We start from the raw sequence: 21,002 nt of genomic DNA, 5'->3' as shown, positions 1-21,002 counted from the left end.
AAGCGTATTGGAGACTGGTGATTTTAAATATTGTTTTCCTACCTCCATATTGATAGTCAGCCTTGCCTAAATGTACCTTTGCTAAAGCTCACAGCAAATTTACAATACAGCAGTTTTATAGAATTACAAACCGACTCTCCAAATGCTTAGAAAGTACTCAAGTGCTTATGTAAGAAGACTCGATACAATGCAATCAATTTTAAGTATTAAATGTGTTTAACTCTGATTAGATCTCTGGTTTGACTTGATAATTGGCACAGCTTTTCAAATAATTTAGGCAAATTATTTGGGACTATGAATGAAGGGTATTTCAACAGCTTCTCATGTGTAAGTACTCTGAATGCAAATTTTAACGAAAAGCAAATATCAATTTGGGGGTGAAAAGGGACTAGGGAGGGAAGAAGCCCTCTCCTGTCCTCCCCACAGCAGTTTCTTCATCTTGCCTAGAAGCTATTTTCATGCACTAACACGACAGGTTTCTCTGGAGACAGAATTAACCCCTGCAATATAAGCTTTCACTTATCCTATTCTTGTGAAACCCCCAACCTTCCCAAAGTCAAAGTAGTTAAACATTTTTTTTAATTGTTCAGTTGATAAATTATAATTAGCTTAGAAAGTATTTAATTGAAAAATGTTTCATTTTATACTTCAGTGATATGAGATGAGAAGGCCCTATGCTATTTGCTATTTACTCACCTTGGAAACTCAATTTTCTTTTATCCAGAAGTAGCATGTGCTATAAACTCTATTATGAAATTACATGTAAATATTTGGAGATCTATGCAGCCACAGTGGTTTTAGACACCACAAATATAAAATTACAATATTTTAAAGAAAATTGCTCAAAATATTGTAAACTTTAACCAAAGTTACTAGACTAAGGGGGAATTTATATATATAAATATGTATATATATTTAAAATGTGTTCTGTGTCAAATGCTGCAGTGTTCGACAATTAGCAGCAGCACACAACTGGAGAAAACAATTCCTCAGTGTTGACATACTGTAATTATTGATTTATTCAAGGTATGTTAATTATGTGTTGTACCAAACTTCTAAAAACTTTTAGAACAGATAGTCAGTGCACAAGTCTGTTTGCTTTTAGTAAACTCAGCATTATATTTACACACACACACTTAGGGTACAACTATACAACATTGTGATGTTTTATTGTGAAAGAAATAGGTCTCAGATAAATAAATGGGGCTTCAGATAATATTTTTTATAAATATTTTTAAATTATTCTCTTGTGCTATCCACATGCTTCCCATTACCTTTATGGAACACATGACTTATGAGGAGAGGCTGAGGGAATTGGGATTGTTTAGTCTGCGGAAGGGAAGAATGAGGGCGGGGGGATCTGATAGCTGCTTTCAACTACCTGAAAGGGGGTTCCAAAGAGGATGGATCTAGACTGTTCTCAGTGGTGGCAGATGACAGAACGAGGAGTAATGGTCTCAAGTTGCAGTGGGGGAGGTTTAGGTTGGATATTAGGAAAAACTTTTTCACTAGGAGGGTGGTAAAACACTGGAATGCGTTACCTAGGGAGGTGGTAGAATCTCCTTCCTTAGAGGTTTTTAAGGTCAGGCTTGACAAAGCCCTGGCTGGGATGATTTAGTTGCGGATTGGTCCTGCTTTGAGCAGGGGGTTGGACTAGATGACCTCCTGAGGTCCCTTCCAACCCTGATATTCTATGATTCTATGTTACATGAAACTGTAGTGTCCCAAATTAGCAAGAAAAAAAATATATACATTTTCTTATTCTCCAAGATTTTGTATTCTATTAAGGCAAGTGCATTCAGTAAAGACTAGGTTCCCATAATTTTTTTAATGAACCCATTTACTGTTAGAACCCAACTACAGACTGATTATCTTGCATTACAACTATCCCAATTACTTTCAGCCATATAGAGTACCTTCTAAGCATACAGAGGAAGTGGTAGGAGGAGGATGAGAAGGGGATGTTCTGATGATTAAATCACACATGCAGTGAGGCCAGATCTAAGTTCAAAAAGTAGATTTACTGGCACCAAGTATATTGAACCACTTGTGATAAAAGATTTAATTTAATCTTTTACAAATATTAAGTATTCGTGGCCCTTCATTTACATCTAAGCTTCAGTCTTGCCCTCCGATATGTGAGCAGGCATCATTTCGTATCTTGTTAAAAATCTGTGCATGTCTGTGAAAGCACAATAGCTTTACTAGCTTTAGTCGTGTAAATTACTGGGTATTAGCGGGCAGGATCAAGCCCTTGAAGTGCTAGCTTTCATAAGAGTCTTTGCAAGTGCAGCCTTAGGTGCAAACAGATGTGCTCAGGAATTAGAATCACTGATCATTCCAGCAATGGTGGGTAATCAAATGCTTTTGCTGCGGTATCCCCACTCAGGAAGTTAGGGCTAAATTTCTGCTGCTCACAGCCCCTAACACAAGAGTATGTTCTCTCCTTATCCAATAAGATCCTACTGTTGTCCTTTGGTCGAAAAGTGACTTGAAATCCTTCACTCCAGCGTGGAGAGGGAAGTAGTGGGTGGGGCAATGGCTGTCATGCTATCCCCAGGAGTATGTGGCTGTGTTGCATTTGCAATTCTGAATACGAGTCCTTATTAGCAGTCATTTTTAACATAGTTTACAGTCATGATTAAGGAATGCTAGCAGGCTTCCAGCCTACCTTGTCAACAGGGCTATGTCTAAAACCATTCCCCTTGTTTGCCATGCCCCAAAACCCAAACAGAACAATGTTTGCCCCCAACCATTAGTAACCATCCAGTCCTCTAGAATTTCACCACTCTCCCCTCCCTCAGACTTCCAGGAACCAGCTTTCAGCCAATGCACCCACACCCCTTTTGAACCAGTACTCTAGGCTCAGCCTTGCCTAGAGATGGTAAAGCAGTAAGGCACACACACAATCTAATGCCATGTAAGCTGTGGAGACAAGATAAGATTTAGCAGCCTCTGAATCACCCATTTTTACACAAAGCTAATCTCCCAACTGCCTCAGAACATAATTGCCACTCCCTAGCAGCATTTAGCCTTCAGAAGTCAACGTCCACCATTCAGCGAATGACTGTTGGACGTTCACACATTAGACCCCAGCAGTGAATATTACATTCAATGTAGTGTGCGGTCATGTAATCTAGATGATAACAAATGCTGGCAATGAAAATTTAACCAGGTTTCCCTAATAATAAGCAGTAAGTAGCGAGCTATGCCAGTGTCCTTTGCAAGAACTCATTAGAGGGAGCAATTCCAAGTGATTTAAAAATTGTTTTCCATTCAATTGTTTGTGACTCCATCACCACAATAATTTTATTTCGTTTGCCAAACACTTATTTCTTGTGTTTCTTGTTTAGCACAAGCCAAGGTGGCTTGGTTTAACTTGTGTTCCAGTAGCAGGACTAATGACCACGGCCTACGTTCTGTCTTTTGGTTGCTGAGTCTACGTTCAGATGCACTGCATGCAGTCACAGCTCCTATCAAGTTTAGTTGGAATTCTTAGAGCTTAGCACTTTTACACACACAATTAATGTATGTGTAGACAGCTGAAGAATTGCTTGCCATCCTCTAGAGCATTCTCCAAAGCCCACTCACCCTCTGCTCCATTCTCCACCCAATTTGCTCATCCTGTGGGCCCCCCCCCACACCTTCAGTCTCAGTGACATTTGAATCCAACATCTGGAACCAGTTTAAATCATAGTACTTGAGTGGACCAGAATAAGGAAGACTGAGCTCTCCCATTTCTAGTAATTTCTCTGCAATGGTGGATTTTTCCCCCCACTTATTTTTTAACTTTGAAGAACTGCCTGATAAGGCATTGGGCGAGTCAAGTCTTGTTCCTGTACTACTTAATAGTGCTCAATCAACAGGAGGTTAATACTGTTATCAGACGTAAGGCTACCCGGGCCCATAAGCATTGGGGGATTAAGCTAAATTTCAATGACAAACTAATTTATGTGCAAATTCAAGTGTCTGTGTCCACATCAAGCTACAGCCCTTTGAAGACAGCCACCTATTGCCAACACTTGAGAGCAGAAATATCAGCTTGCTTTTTAAGACAGAAATCTGCACTAACACTTGTTTCCTAATGTACCTAAGTTAATTTTTTTACTAGTTTAATGAAATGAAAGTTGATTGAATTTTGTAATTGGGGTAGTTTAAAACTTATCTGTTTAGCTTAATGTAATCAATTTGGAAAACTAGATTTCATCTTCCAAAGAAGTGGATTTCCACACAATGACGACACTTCAGAGGGGGATGGAGTATCTTCCTTCTCCCACAGATAAAACAAAATCGAGGGAGGTTTATTAGTAGTGCCAAGTCATTCATGTCAATTCCTCTTTCCAGAACTAGAACTGAGATTTATCCATAAACTGAGGCTGTCAGTTTTTTCTTTTAAATGATCATCCATTGATTGCTAGTGGCACAGTTAAATGCCATTGTGCAGTCAAGTTGGGGATCATGCATTTCATATTTTGTATTAAACACCTTCTTTAGAGAAAAGTACTAGGGAAAGGTACTAGGATCTAATCAAATCTTATCTACTATCTAAGGTAGGCAAACTCATACTACCTAATAAGGTCAAAACAACAAGCTTTCAGATCTATGAAGTAAGCATACGAAAGGCTCCATCTGCTACACTTTCAACTAAACTTTCATAATGGTTAAAAAAACCCCACAGATTTTAACAGAGTAGTGAACTTTTTCTACCAACATTGAGACCAGAGATTAAAAAGCAGAGTCCCAAATGCATTGTATTCAAGTCATGTTAAAGAGCCATTTTCTGGTGGGGGTGAAAATACAAAATGGAGTAAATTGAAGTGCAGTGTACAGAAAGGTTTTGTTATTAAAACTGTGTATACCATAAAACTGAATTTGCCTCTTTTTTTCCTGCCTTCTCAAACAAATATCTAGAAATGTCCAGTTTTATGGTAATGTAAAATTAGTAGTCACACCACTTCAAAGCGGACTGCCTAGAAATCTCAGTAGTGAAGTGTCGGACAGTCTGTTTACTGTACACCAATATGTTGCTTTCAATTACAGTTTATGGACTGAAAAAGTCTGAGTATCTGAACTCTTCATGCAGTCTGTTTCTTTATTGAGTCTAGAAAGTTTCTTGCAGAGGGAATATGAGTTATTGCTCATGAAAGGTGACAGATTAATGGCTCTGGAGACAGAACCCTTTGTACTCATCTATTTAATATACAGCAATACCTTCCACACATCACTGACAGTATGCCTCAACTATGACCTTGGAGTAGCCATCTGCAAGATTGAGAGAATAGTTCCCTCTCTATTCTTGTTCAGTCTTTAGACTCTCTATTGCCACAATCAACAATCAATGGTGCCAATTGGGGTGGTGGGTAATTCAGACAGAGCCACCTGTGAACTCAATAAGGACAAGCAACCCAAATCATTTAAAGATAGTATGTGCTGGTGGTTTAGTCTCAACTTTGAATCATCACCAAGCAGAACCAGATATGAACTGCTGACCTCAAAGAAAGTTCCATAGCCCATTATCACGGTCTTGAATTATCCAGTACAGTTCTCAGTACAGGCTACTTGCAGTGATATTCTCAAACACTGGTTATTAAATCAACAAAGATGCTTTTCTTCCGTCGCTTAAAGAGATTCAGAGTTAGAGGATGTTAACTTACTAAAATTTCTTTAAAAGTACTTAACTAAAACAAGAGAACTTAAAATGACAGAAAAAAGTTTACTTAATTTGCAAACAACCAAAAATTAAATAGTTTAATTGTAGCTACATTTACTATAGGAGAATATTTCCTTAAAGAAAGGTTTGTATGTGCAAAACAATGAATAAAATGACTACTTTTAAAAAATGCAGAATATCAATGTTTACTATAGTTGGCTCTAACAACCCCCTAAATTCCTTTCTGCCTTCAAAAAACTGCATAACGTTTAATCTAAAATCAATACAGAAATATAAATGGGATACTTAGAATTTTCCATTTAAGTCCTCCTATGTGTGACTAGTAACAATTAAGGAACTTTATTCACAATATGATTAATGCTGTTCCTAGTAATTTTGACAAGGATACTGCAGAACTCCAAATCTCTAGCTAGAAATTCTTGACTAACACCTTAAAAAGAGAACTGCAAAAGTGATTTGAAAACTGAGGCAAGTCTGATAATGTGCTGAAATACCCCAACAAACAGGAGGTGGGATACATTCAACACAAATCTTCCTTAACATTAAAAGCTCCTTCCCCAAGCCTTTAATACCAATTAATCAAAATATGCACAGAATACATGATTTGTTACTGATGCTAGAGTCATGCTTTGCTATCTGATATACAGAAAATGTATTCTGGGGTGTATTTTTTGAAAAAGGGCCAAATGACAACACTAGAATTTTTTTAGATGAATTCAGCACAAAAATAACTCAAGAATCTGGCTACTTGAGGCATTAAGCACGTATTTTTACAATTAAAGGCAACCTTCAATATTGTGGAAGGGTAGGGAAGGCTACAAATAACTACTAGTGGCCTCTTCTATTCTTTCTGATGTATAAAAATCTAAAAACTGTAGAATTGCTTGCCTTAGCCTTCTAGACTGGACCGGAGTTTTCCATGTAAACAGAGATGACTTGAGAAGTACTGAAGTGATATTGCAAGGGAAAAAAAAAGTGAAAGTTGAGCTATTAAAACAAGGGTGTTTTGCAGAGAAAGTGGATGAAATATCTTTTATTGAACCAACTTCTCTTGGTGAAAGAGAGAAGCTTTCAGGATCCACAGAGCTGCTCTTCTTCTGAACAAAGAGAATAAGCTATGACCTCACATACTATGGTGTGCTTCATGTTCTGGCACCAACATAGCTACAACACTGCAAGCAAAGGAGTTTTAGTCAGACTATTTAACTTCAATTATTAATTAGCATTTTGGAAAAATGATCCTTCATTCAAGAGGTCTGAACTCTAACAATACACATCTTGAGACTTCCAGTAGGTTTGTCAACAAACCCAGCTGACATTCCTGATTACCAAAAAAACGTTATAAGCTTTCAGGCCCTCTTTATGTAGCATACAGAAGCACCGATAGGTACACTCCCATTTAAAAAATTCTTAGTCGGTCACTTAAATCAGTTCAAGTTTGCTTTGACATTAACTTTTCAGGCATTTTTCTTCACATGTATTTTACAAACTGAGTATTTGGGATTCTTTTTCAAAGCCAACAACTGAAGAAAAACTGTTTCCCTCCCCACATTTTCCATCCTGCAAGCTAGGATCAACATACTCACTTGGTCATGTAGGACATGTGCAATTGTTTTATACCAATTCAATGCCGCTTAGTCTTCTAAAAGAAGTCAGGAAGTAAGAGTTCATTCATCAAGAAGAATCATAAACACTGAAAAGGTCATAATTCTTTACAGGCAAGAACAATTAATTCTGTATTATAAATCAAGAATATAAATCTTACGTCCAACCTAATTGCTCAGAGTCTGAACTTCAAGTGTTACAACTGCTACACTATTTTAAAAATAAGTGTATTGAGGATTTTTTCTCAGCTTGAGCACACAGCCTTCTAATAAAAGGTACAGGCATCTTACATTTGGTAAGTAGCAAAGGTGGGCCAATACTTCCCAGATACTTTAAGAGTCCGCAGATTTTCCTTCATGTCTAAAGTTCTATTTGGACAATTTTAAGACTACCATGCAGATAAGGAATATGCCAGTTCAGAAACAATGAGATAGATAAGATGGAGGGATATATTTCCTGAGGAAAAAGGAAGGTATAGTTTTACGGTACACCTTACAATGATTAATAAAAGACCAAAAGCAGACAGAAAATGGTTGCTAATTCACTCACCCTATGGACAGTCTTCTTCATTACTAGCAACACTGTCTTCAGATTTCAGAACTCTAAGAAGATGGTAGCCACAATAGGCTTAAAGGGTGACAGGTAGAGAAAAGCACACCTAGTTTAAAATGAAGGCTCTGAGGAACATATAGCTCTGGGCCATTCAGGGTATGTCTACACGACAATTAAAAACCCACAACTGGCCTGCGTCAGCTGACTCAGGGTAAGGGGCTGTTTAATTGCGGTGTAGAAGTTCTCCTCTTGCTGGAGCCTGGGCTCTGGGACACTGCAATTAAAACAGCCCCTTGACCCAAGTCAGCTGCCATGGGCGTTTAATTGCAATGTAGACATACCCATACTGGCAGTACAGCAGCAGTGAATCCTGGAAATAAGGGGCTGGTGACCTTGATAAAATTGTCAGTCTCATTCATCTAGGCTCAAAACCAACACCAAGCCCTAGATCTTTAGAGAGGCGATAGCCAGGCATATGAATAGGCTAGACTGCAGAGAGCACAGGCTGAACAAGATGTGGCATGTCTTTCATCTTTGACCTGACAAGCATCGATGCACCATAGTCTGCAACAGCATGACAGTGGGGTTCTCCTTTTATGAGTTACTTTTATACCAACTCAGTCTTTATAACTACCATCTCTTTTTAACAGGTGTGTTTCCACACAAATTTTCTAAGTCAGAGTTCTCCCTGAGATGCTGATTAGGAAATTTCCTGCTCACAAGAATCCGTCTGTTTGCATAAGACTACCACACCAGGGCCTCAGAGGATAGTATGAGGTCATTTGGATGATTTCTCACTTTTAAGATTACTTTTAGGTTCATAGAGAAGAGTGAGAACAGCCATGCTGAAGGAATCCATAGTCAAACTGAACTGGATACCAAAGGTAATAACCCCTTGTCTTTTGTGTGCGGACAGGAAGTAAGATGTTTAAACCCAACTGCCTCCACCTGTTGGGAAGCAACTAGAATACCGCCAGAAGAAGGGTCCACTTCTCCCAGGTGGATGAATTATTTGCTCAAGTCACCTGCAAAGATTTATTTCCTTGCAATTTGTGAAGTAATTAATTAGTAATTGAGAGCTTTATTTTCTAGCCTTCAGTTTGAAATTCAGGCTTCTATTGTTTTTGGACACACCTTGCTTAATTTCACTGGAGACAAGTAGATAGCTGCCTTCCCTCCTGTCTGGGAGAAAACCAGTTTCTTTGTGTTCATTCACAGACTTCAAAACATAATACCAGTGAGTATCCACAATTCCTCATATAATGTTAATAGAGTCATTTTAAAATAAATATTGATCAGTGTGTCATCAGCTTTCATAAAAGACCTGACTTGATACGCTTTTGTAATACAATTGTATTGTATATAATAAGTCGATTCACTTACTTATTTAAGGTTCAGAGCCCTGTATTTAAGAGACTCTTCCACAACCAACTATCCAAGTTAATGTCTTCATTTACCTTTTATGTAAATGTGCCTTCATTGTCACTGCCTGATGATCAGGCTAGTCAGACTAACAAGTACAAACTCCTTGGTCTAAGGCAGATTGGGCTTCTGCATGACTTGGCAAACACATTGTAAAGAAAATAATTCTAGCACATACCCATAATTTTTAGTATACACCCTGTGCATACCTCACACAAGAATATTATGATCAGTGAGTTAGTTTTCCAAATGACTTATTACATGCCACTCTTTGGGTATATATCATGACAACAGCATGTTAGGTTTGGTGAATATGTCAGGCCTGACAAAAGTTGCTGACGCAATAGTGAACCACCAGCATGCCTCTGAATCACAGCCAGTTGCTTGATAATATGGAGAATGAAGACAGACTGACTCATGCAGGAAAAAAATGTTGAGATGCCTGTTTTACAGTTAACCACTTATCTTTGAATTTCAAACCCAAGAAGTCTAGATTAAACAAAGAAATGGATAGTGAATTCTGAAGTCTTCTAGATTCTTATTTCCTCTTTTTCATGACAGCCCAATAGACTGCATAAGGTGATCAAAAAGCTGTTGACCTGAAGACAAAGATGGTGGAAGCCAACAGATCTCCATGAAAGATGTGAGTCATTAGGATGATTTAAACAGTTTTAGTTCTAACTAGTACAGCACCCAGTGCTGGAACCTCTATGTAACTGTTGAAGAGAACACATTCATGTTTCCTCATTCATTTGGATGCTTCCTTTCATAATACCCAGGTAATACCTAATAGATTCTCTGAACGTATCAGGCAGTTGTGAGTAAGCTGCCAACTGGAATTTTGTCAGCCATTAGCGATGTCTACTTTACTGGCACACAGATCTCAGTAAGCACACGTCCAGGTGCACGAGAAGTATACTACTAAGCTAGAGTAGAATGAACCAATACTAGCAGATTAGATATTCAATGTATAAGGGAAATCTACTCAACTATGTAGAAAGTAACAACACCATATTACACATCACTCTTGGTCCAAAAATGGCAATGCTGGACAACTATTTCACAGAGAACTACTGCATAGCTCAAATATTAGTTTACTTGGTGAAGCTAAAAAATGCTTACCAGACACAGCAATCATATTTCTCTTTCAATATTTGACATCAACTACATTCAGTTAAATTCTTTTTTCAGTAACTCCACTGACTTTGGATTTATGCCGAGCTTATCCCCTACTTTGTAAGTATTCACGACAGTGCCTACTTCTTCACACACTACAAAACAACCGTATTACAAGGCTTTATTTGCAGCTCTTTTCTTGTACTGATATAAATTCATTAATGGCTTCACTATTTGAGATCTAGAGTAGAGCTGCTGTGCTATTGTTAAATAAAACTAACAGGCATAATCTACAACTTTTAAGTTAACAGTTTTAGTTTCTACTTCCTATTTGAAATGGGGGGAAAACAGGACAGTGGTTTTAAATTTCATAATTGCTAGAAATAGAAAATAGAGTCAGTTTAATATTTGGTGCATTTATCAGTCTACTGTAGATTTTAATAGTCTTTTCTTTACAAACCCTTTTCTACAGGTTTATTAATCATTAGTTCACATTTCTGCTGCTTACCTGTATCAGATCTCTTAGTGCAAACTATTCCACTTACCAAATTTTCACAATTAAGAAAGCAAATTCTCCATCTCTACCAAACCCACTATTCATGAACCCTGTTCACCACCCTTCCTCTTCTCCTCATACAAGTTTCTGTGGGGAGCTCATCTTATTTTATCCTATCCCTTCTTCTCTTTCAGGGTCTCTAAATACCAAGGACTCTAGATGAGGCTGGTAATTTCTTTGATTTGTTTCATGCTTGCTGGAAACTTGTTTTAAATTGGAGTGTCATACATTTTAATTTATGTTGCAAATTAAAAAAAACCCAACAACCTAGTTTCTGGCCTTAAATGACCACTTATTTATTCCATTGTAGCAAGGTGAGGGAAGATTGGTAATGAAACCAAAATTCACAGGGAAATACATCAGAAATGGTGAGTCCTATATTTTAACACTGTAACTTGATACCAGCAGTGAACAAACAGTGAAAGCTCAGCAAAAAAAGCTTTCATAATTCAAGGAAGGAATTTTCAGGAGAGACTTACTACTCTGAAACAGCTGCCAGGCTCCACTGTTTCATACTTATGCTTAGTTATAAACATCGGCTAAGATGAGGACAAAATTATGTTGAAAGCAAAGAGACTTACATTTAGCATTTTAACCAAGTCTTTGTTTTACTATAATTATCCACTATGGATTTGGAAATTCCATCTTCCCACCCAACAACTAAACACTTTAGGCTCCCAGCACCAGTGTACTAGCTATGTGTGTCAATAGTTTTTGACTCTACGCCATAATGTAGAATGGAATATAATCAGCATTTCTTGGTTATTCTTCAGTAAGATTGCTTCCACATGCACCCCCCCCCCCCCCCAGCAAAAACGTGCTAACGTTAAAATAAAACTAGGTCCAGGTCAATTTCCAATTAGAACTCAATCATGGACCGCCTTGTAGAAGCGGCATGTTGTCACTGACAGGGAATGCTTTAAAGTAGTTCAGAAACACTCTTAGTCTAATTAAATCATTTATATTCCCTCAAGATCCTAATGGATCCTAACCCACAGAAGGCTAGACTAGAAGGGTGAAGCCTCAAAGATATAGGGGCACTGCAGACAAAAAACAAAAACAAAAACAAAATAAACTAAAAATCAAAGTTCAAAATCTAGGATTTTTATTTTAAATCAGATGTTTTTATTTAAGTTACACATTTTGTTAAAATAAACCAATTTAAAATTAAGTCTGAAATTATGAGAGCCAAAGTCCTAAATTTACTATGATGTATTAAAATGATTAAAGATAAAGAAAATCAAATAGTGTATGTTTGCTGCTGAAATTTTAAAGAAAGTCAAACCCTGAACTGGTGAAACATATTGGCTAAGCAAATGGAACCAGAATTTGACAATAGCAACCTCTTCTGCAGGCAACTCCTAATATTCTCTTGATTTCAGTTTATTCAACTAGTTCAGTTCATTCAAAATTAAGAAATGGATTGGTAGCTGAAAAAGCAGAAAAGTTTGTTTTTCTCTTCTAATCTATGATTAAAAATGAGGTGGGAGGAAATGAGATCTACTAGATCTAAAATCTTGAAGGATGTCAAGGACAGAAATAAGCAGTTCAATTCACCAACTATATTTAATAAAGCAGATTCAAATACTAAATATATTTTGATAACACTCTCTTATCCAGCAAGTTTAAAACAAATTTAAAATGTTGGGTTTTACATTTAATTAAATTTCAATTTCCAGCCAAATGCAGCTTCATACAAATAGAGTAAAAAAATTAAATGATTTAATAGGAAATGCATCATCTACCATTTTGTAACAAATGTAAAAATTAAAACTCTGAATAAAGGAATGTTAAGTTAAGCTATATAATTGCTTAAATAAATGTGTATTGATTAGTGTAGCCTCCTGATTATCAAAAAGTAGTACCACACTTAGAGTAAAAGCTAATTTAGTTTCAAAACATGTTTTAATGATTACCAACCAATGAGAATCTCTCTCTCCTTAGGAAATGAACTAAAGTACAAATGCAAAACAAAATTAAATTTTCTTTAAGTCAAGGTTTCCTATCTGCTAATTTATATCAAAGTGATTTAAATCAATCCATCATGTACAGAAGTTTAAGTGGAAATGGCAAGATCCTCAGGAATAGGGATGCCCCACTTCAGAAAGGCTAGAATAATTTTCAAAAAGAAAAACAGCAAGAATGCCAAAGCCTTTTAATGGCACAGTTTACCACAGTTTTGTTATACTAATAAGACAAAAACCAGCAGGATCTTATTAAAGGAGTTCTGTATTAAAATCACAAATGAGTTTGATTCCCCATAGTTTAAATTCCAGGGTATTACTAATTAAGAGGTCTCTTGGTTTTTGGTACTGTTTCTCTCCCTGTGTGTGTGAAACTTGCAAGCTGCTAATTGTGTTATGTTCTCAGAGCAATTCTTTGTAACTACTACTCACACAGAGAGATACTCAAAGCAATACTCTGTAACAACAGAAACAGCACCCATAGACTCCCCGCCCTTTTGTTGTATTCATCTTGCTTTGTTAACAATTGTGATTAAAATAGAGAGAGAGGATGTATGTGGATGGATGCTTGGTGTGGATAATAACTGAATGATCAGGGAGGTGCCAGCCTAAGAATGCAGTGTCCATCGGCTGAAGAAGGCGTCAAGTGGAAATAACCAGAGGACCCCAGAAGGGCAGAGTGGAATGCACCCAACAGCCTCAAGAATGCGAGAACCAAAGAACAAGATAACATCTGGCAGCACGGAGCCGTCAGGAATGTTTCGTCTGCTCATTGATTCAGCAACAGCATGAGGCAATTCCCATAGACTGGCATAGGAAGAAATGCCTAATAAAATGGGCTCTAGAAAGTGAGAACTTTGGGGTCTGATTCTGCAAACCAACTTCCAGGAGCATCACATGAGCATCTGACAAGGCCCTGCTCCCCCCTCATGTCCAGGCCACCTGGCCAGTGGCTTGGCATGAGCAACTCTAAGGCTGGTAACTATGATAACAACCTTGCAGAACCTGTGTGTGTGTGTGTGTGTGTGTGTGTGTGTGTGTGTGTGTGTGTGTGTGTGTGTGAATAAATATGAAATTGAATGGAATGTTATAGCTATAAACTAACTGCTTACTATGATTCTTTCTGTATTCACAATAAATGTGGCATTTTGCCTTTTCCCCTTTAATGAGATCCTGCTGGTTTTTATTTTATTGGTATAACAGTTTGGACCCCAGTATGAAATCCCTAACATCAAATGGATGGAGTCCAGGATTTGCCACCTAATTTCTCAGAAAATACTGGGTCCTATTTGTATTCCAATATGAGTTCTTGGCCTAAAAGCAAAGTGCCCAGTATTAGGTTACACTACAGGTCTAGGCATGAAATCAACAATATCTGCAGATTTCTCGGACACCTTCTCATCCCCCAGGAATCCCAACAGAAGCAAACATTCCTTGTAAAGAAGCCTCTTCAGCTTTTAGCATAGAACTGTGGAATGGAAGACCGAACTAGAAACGCTCATGCCAGATCCAATGGCGCAAAAGCTACTAAAAGCAGTTGTTCGGTTTCTGAAGTTAGTTAGATCTTCTGGAGAACAATCCAGAAGTCTAATATGTCCAAGTTAAAACAGAACAGGCAAATTAGAACCTTTGCCGCAAAACAAAAAAAATTATAACAAGTATGAACATCAACAATGGAACTCTTGACAGACATGCTGAAACCACATTACATGGTTACCAGGGCACAAGGATACACATTCAAGAGACCTGAGAGAGGGGAGAAATTTGGAACAAGAATTTCCAGAAGCTACAGATAGATCTTGCCAGCTTTTACATTAGTGAACATAAGAGAAAAGCCAATTAGGAATTATTTTAATTGAAACTGTGAAATTTAGCTACCAACAAAAAATGACTAAGGTTTTAAACCTTGCCGAGTAGCTACTGTAATGTGTTCCTTTCCTCTCTGAAAAAGAAGCCAAATGAATCAATGACAGACCTCCTTCCCACACTGTGTGGGTAAATTAGGGATTTGATCCTCTCTCATCTTCACAGACAACTGTAAAGAGAATTATAGTTCAGTTCATTAAGGTGAACCAGGCTACCAAGATTACAGAGACTATATTGATAGCACCTAGACAGTAAGAGTGAAAACATATTGCCAGCACAGCCCCAAAAGCCTTCACACCTATTGTCAACCAGGAACTCAGACTACAAACTGTATTTCAGAAAACCTGAACATGCAGCTGCCACCAGATTCTCAGATTATTTTAAGTCGTTTAATATTTCAGTATTTAGTTTAACAAATGAAAAGTGTTCTCTTCAATCTTAATTGAATTGATGGGTAATGGTATGTAAAAAAAAGCAAGAGTGATTGAACCCTAACATACCATTCCTATTAGTGAAGAAAAAAGGATCTGGTTATACAATGAAAAAGAAACACTTAAAGGGGTGCCAGAACACTGAGAAAAACCTCAAACAATGAAATTGTAAAATGGGCATTGAAGTTTTTCTTAGCCAGAAGGCAAATGCTTTTAAAGATTACAGTTGTCCAAACCAAATTTATATTAAAGTCAACATGACTGCATTATGTACTTGTTACACCAAAATAAAGCCACCTATTTATTACAAGCAAGGTTTTGACCCTGATTTGCCAAAACAAAATAAATTGGTTTGAAGTCTTACGGGCAAAATGCCCCAGGTTTAATTTTGATAGTTTGAGGCAAAATCAGACAAGATCATTGGAAGAGGTGATCTCATCTAAAGTTTCTCATATTCTTTGCTCAGAACTCCAGAAATGTTTGCTCTAGAAACAAAGTTGTGTTAAAACTATTGATAAGAGCACACACGCAGGCCTTCAATGACCTTTTTGGGGAGGAAGGAAGAGAGAAGGAACCTGTAAATGGCAACAGCTTATAACTAAGGCTATGTTTATGTCACGGAGGTCATGGAAGTCACGGAATCAGTGACTTCCAGAAACCTCCGTGACATTCTCTGCTTCAGCCCCACGGGCTACGGGACTCTGGAGCTGGCAGCCAGCAGGGCCCTGGCAGGGTTCTAGCAACAGGGAACAGACTCCTGCGGCAGCCCTCCTCAGGGTGCCAGTGATGGGCGACAGCCTCGGCAGGGGGAGGGGGACGCCTCGGGTGAGTGGCTGGGGATGTCCCGTTTTCTCTTTGGGAAATATGGTCACCCTGCAGCTCCCAGCCGCCGTGGGCAGAGGGGGAACCCCGCATCTCCCAGCCACAAGGTGCGTGGAGGGGGAAAGAATGGGACGATGGGGCCACAGCAGCAAAAGTCACAGACAGGTCACGGCTTCCGTGAATTTTTGTTTATTGCCAGTGACCTGTCTATGACTTTTACAAAAAATAACCATGACAAAATCTTCACCTTACTTATAAGTATCATAAAGGTTGAGAGTTGAGGAAACCTGAATAGCCTGGAAGGAGGGAGAGATGGAATCCTGAAGACAGGTTCTTAAGGGTTCAGTATTAGAGAATCAAGTTCAATGGTTTCATCCTTCAGGTTCTAAATATTTAGAAGATACTGAACTTCATATTACCAAAACTCCTACCTCCTCCCTTCAAGAAATATGCTTCTTTTAAACAGTCTTCCAGCGAGCTGTTTCTCCACTTCTCAACTTGCTCCCCTCCGGAATGGAATCAGCAAGAGAGTGAAGTAAATCTTACGTACGTTGGAGAATAAGTATTTCATGGGGAGCCGAGTGACCCCACATAGGCAGGCCGGGTGGCAGCCCTGAGAAGTGGCTAGGCAGAGAGAACAGGGTCTTCTATAGCTTTAAAAGAACAGAGCTACAGAGGTGGGAGTGGACGAAAGGAAAAAAAGGACAATAAGAAAACAAGGAGAATTACTCTGCACCTGTCCCTCAAATTAAAACCCTATAACGGAGCATGCTTGTTCTAAGGGTTAATTTAGGTAGTAAGTACAAGGTTGCAGAAGGAGACTCATATTGGATTGTCAAATCAATGGGAAAACAACTGCAGACACAATCTATAATTGGAGTTTAAGACACAATCCTATCTCTTCCCATACTATAATCAGAATCTGATAGCCATAGAAGAACCCCAATAATTCAAAGAGGTTATTTTTCAACAAGTCCAATACCCAGTACTTGTTTGCTCCTCTGACATTTTACAGCTCTACTCTTCCTTTTATCTCCCTCCACAGTTCTTTTCTTGGTCATCCTCCACCATTGTCCCCCAGTCAGCCCACTAACTCTGCACTTCCCTGTGCTGCAGGAAGTTTACCAATCCAGGTCGGTTTCACTGCTGCTACCTTTAGGGTTCTGAACAGTGAACCTGAAAGCTGACCAGAATTCTTCCCTTAACTGTTCAGGAGTACATAGACTCAAAGCCCATATCCTACTCTGCTGTCTACACAGGGTTTTCAACATGTGCCTAATCTTTTGTTCAGCTCCTGTGGCCAAAGTAGGCTGCAACATGGTTTTGATCTGCCCTTGTGGGCAGGCATTTTTGAGCCCTAAAGTAGTACTCCAGACAGAAAAAAGCCAGACAAGACTAGAGTCTGAAAGTGATAGCTCAATTAGCAGAGGTTCCCAAGTTGCAGGCCACAAATCACTCAGTACTTCCCTAATATTACTTCCCCATTTAAACTGCTATAAATACCACAGGATTATTATGTTTAGAAGCGAGAGAAGAGATATTTACAATTGTGCAGACTAAAGGTGATCTATAAGAAACCCCAATTAGAATGTAGTCGTACATGCTATTAAAAAGTTTGACAATCTCTGAATCAAGGCAAGAAGGGTTAGTGCCAGCTTTTAAGAGAGATTCAAAGTAAGACATTCCAGAGTAGACTATTTTTATTTTCCATTTCAAAGTGACAGGAGCCCCATGGTGTGATTTCTATTCTAGTGAGTGACTAGATCCTGTAGGTTTAACAGGTAGCCTAAAAATACCTTAAAAAGTCTATAGGATGAAACCTCAATAGCTTATTCCCAATACTTCGATATATTTTCTCCGACACTGGCAACAGAATCACAGTTTAGCATCAACATCAAATGTAAACTCCTGGGCAATTAACTGTCTAGACCAGTGGTTTTCAAACTTTTTTCTGGGGACCCAGTTGAAGAAAAGTGTTCATGTCCGCAACCCAACGGAGATGGGGATGAGGGGTTTGGGGTGTGGGAGAGACTCAGGGCTGGGGCAGAGGGTCAGGCTCTGGGTGCAAGTTCTGGGGTGGGGGCAAGGATGAGGGGTTCGGAGTGTGGGAGGGGGCTCTGGGCTGGGGCAGGGAGTTGGGGTGCAGGAAGGGATCAGGGCTCTGGGTTGGGGGTGCAGGCTCTGCAATGAGGCCCAGGAATGAGGAATTTGGGGGGGCTCAGGGCTGGGAGTGCAGGCTCTGGGGTGGTGCTGGGGATGAGGGGTTTGGGGTGCAAGAAGGGATTCCAGGTTTGGGGGGGGCTCAGGGCTGGGGATTGGGGCACAGACTTCACTCCAGCGGCTCCCGGTCAGCAGTGCAGCCAGGGTGCAGAGGCAGGCTTCCTGCCTGTCCTAGCACCATGGACCGCACTGCGGCCCGGAAGCGGCCAGCAACAGGTCCAGCTCCTAGGCGGAGGTGCACAAGTGGCTTTGCACGACTCTCTGGCCAATGGGAGGGCGCAGCTGATGCTCGGGGTGGGGGTAGCGCGTGGAGCCCCGTGGCCCCCCGCCTAGAAGCCGGACCCACTGCTGGCCGCTTGCAGGGCGCAGCGCAGTGTCAGAAAAGGTAGGCAGTAGCCTCCCTTCGCTGGGCAGCACCACCCACGGGACTTTTAATGTCCCAGTAGGCAGTGCTGACCAGAGCAAGGCGACCCAGTCCCTTTCATGCCACACCCAGTACTGGCTTGCAACCCACGGTTTGAAAAACGCTGGTCTAGACTGACATGTCTGTTCCATGTTCTTTAGAACGACAGAGAATTGTGTTTATCTACTACTTTTGGTAAAATGTACTCTAAAAGATGCAAATGTTGGATCTAATCAACTGGATGGCATAGTGTGGGGAAGAGTTTAATGACTAAAAATATGAATCCGAGAAACAAGTAGGCACTCTAGAAATAAAGTTGAACCAGTGTTCAAATTATAAGTCTGATTTTTAACATCTAACACAGGAAGAGGAAGATCACTAAACATTTTAGAAATTACTTGAGATGTAGCAGAGGGAGGTAAGGAAAGCACCATTATTCCACCCTAAAAAGTAGTTTTGTAAAATGGCTTTTATAGCTGGGTTAAAAATTAGTTCCTAACTCTTTGGCTCTCCTTCCTTTATTTCAAAAACAGAAAAAATAAGTATGTATATGGATCTGTAGAGCAGCTCATGCAGAGGGCATATTAAAAAGTTTTTCATGGAGACATCCATCCATCCACCTTAGGCATAAAAAACCATCAACCACAGTATTTAAAGAACCAAATACACATTTTAAAAAAACTGAAATTGACTTGGAACAGGTTCTGTTCTTGTCATCATAGAATTAGGCTGAGTATGGTCCTCCTCTGTACCCAAAATTTCTCCAAAATATACCATATATAAAGTAACTTCCACTACAGATCCTCACATCTTTCACTCCAAGCAAAAGAGCCAACTCTCCTCCCAAAATACATAAGCCTTACAGCAGGCTTTGAAGGTAATCAAATTGGGGCCATCACACCAAACATTCTAGAGCAGAGGACCCAACACAAGATACTCTGCCAGTAGTCCCCTCCCTTTTGAGCCAAAGGATTGTTAGGGCATGGCTACACTTGCAGATGTAGAGCGCTTTGAGTTAAACCAGCCTTCGTAGAGCGCAGTAGTGAAAGTGCTGCTGTCTGTCCACACTGACCGCTTCAAGCGCACTGGTGTGACCACATTTGCGGCACTTGCAGCGGCATTGGGTGCGGTGCATTATGGGCAGCTATCCCAGCATGCAAGTGACTGCAACGTGCTTTTCAAATGGGGGAGGGGAGGAGAGAGTGTGTTGTGTGTATGTGGGGGGAGAGAGAGTGGGTGGGGAGGCTGAGAGCATGTCTGCATGCTGTCTCGTAAGTTCAGACCGCAGCAGGACCTCCCCCCCAGCATTCCACACTAATGGTTGCTTTGTCCTGGAGCAGATAAGCATGCCAGCTGTCAGAAATGGAGCAATCAAAGGGCATATCCAAATTCCTACAGTGATTCAAAAACAATGACAGGAGTGGTCACTTGATTTAAGGGGATTATGGGACGTTTCTGGAGCGTGATCAGAGTGCAGTAATGCAACACCTTGTCCACACTGGCGCCGCGGCGCTCCAGTGGGGGTGCAGCAAACGTTATTCCACTCACCAAGGTGGAGTACAAACCACGCTGTAGCCACAGAGTCAGAGCATGCTACGTTCCTTGCCAGTGTGGATAGGTAGTGAGCTAGTGCTCCCGGGGCTCCTTTATTGTGCTGTAACTCACAAGTGCAGCCAAGCCCTTAGTGTTAGCATCTCTGCTAATCTCAATTGCTGCAACATCACTTAGAAAGAAATGCAGACTGAGGCAGCTGGGTTCCAAACCATTTTGGGCTTTATAGGTCAAAATCAGGATCTTGATGTTTATCTGGAAGTTAGACAGAGGCCAGTATAGCCTCTGAACTGTTGGTGTAGTGCACTTTCTATGCAATGCACTTAGTAAGCAAACAGCTGCAGCCTTGACTACTGATATTTCTAGAGCACTCAAGAGCAGCTGATGACCGAACAAACCCTAAATTACAAACTTAAGTGGCAAGCACAAGATAGCCAATACAATATCTGCCAAGTCTACAAGCATTACCTTAATTTCACTGTTAGCCAGTCAAGCCCATATCCAAGTTCTAGTGTAATTCGGCTATGAAGCAAGTCATTCAATTCCATCAGATGGGAAAACTCAGTATACTAAGTGAGAGTGACAACACCCATGAGACAAAGCTGTCTGAGCAAACAAGCAGTTGCTCGGTATTGTGGAGACCTTTCAAAGAATGGAAGGAAATCAGTCACAAGCAATTCTTTTCACCCCTAACCAGGGATTGCAGATTTATCCAACTATATGTCAAAAGCTATACTGAAGCTAGGAAAAAAAGACTAAAAACGTGGTTACCTGATCAGTTACTGTTCAAAGGAGATCTACCAGTGCAACTAGCAGGGTTTAC

General features: G+C 39.8%; 1 protein-coding gene across 1 annotated transcript in view; it reads right to left on the bottom strand.

Moving 5' to 3' along the window:
• CTNNA1 (catenin alpha 1) overlaps nt 1-21,002 on the bottom strand; it is a 202,582-nt gene that overhangs the window by 83,663 nt on the left and 97,917 nt on the right. The gene's annotated exons all lie outside the window — the stretch shown is intronic.

Source organism: Lepidochelys olivacea (genome assembly GCF_965140295.1).
Source record: "Lepidochelys olivacea isolate rLepOli2 genome assembly, chromosome: 8".
Classification (NCBI taxonomy): domain Eukaryota; kingdom Metazoa; phylum Chordata; order Testudines; family Cheloniidae; genus Lepidochelys; species Lepidochelys olivacea.
This window is presented reverse-complemented; position numbering and strand designations above follow the sequence as displayed.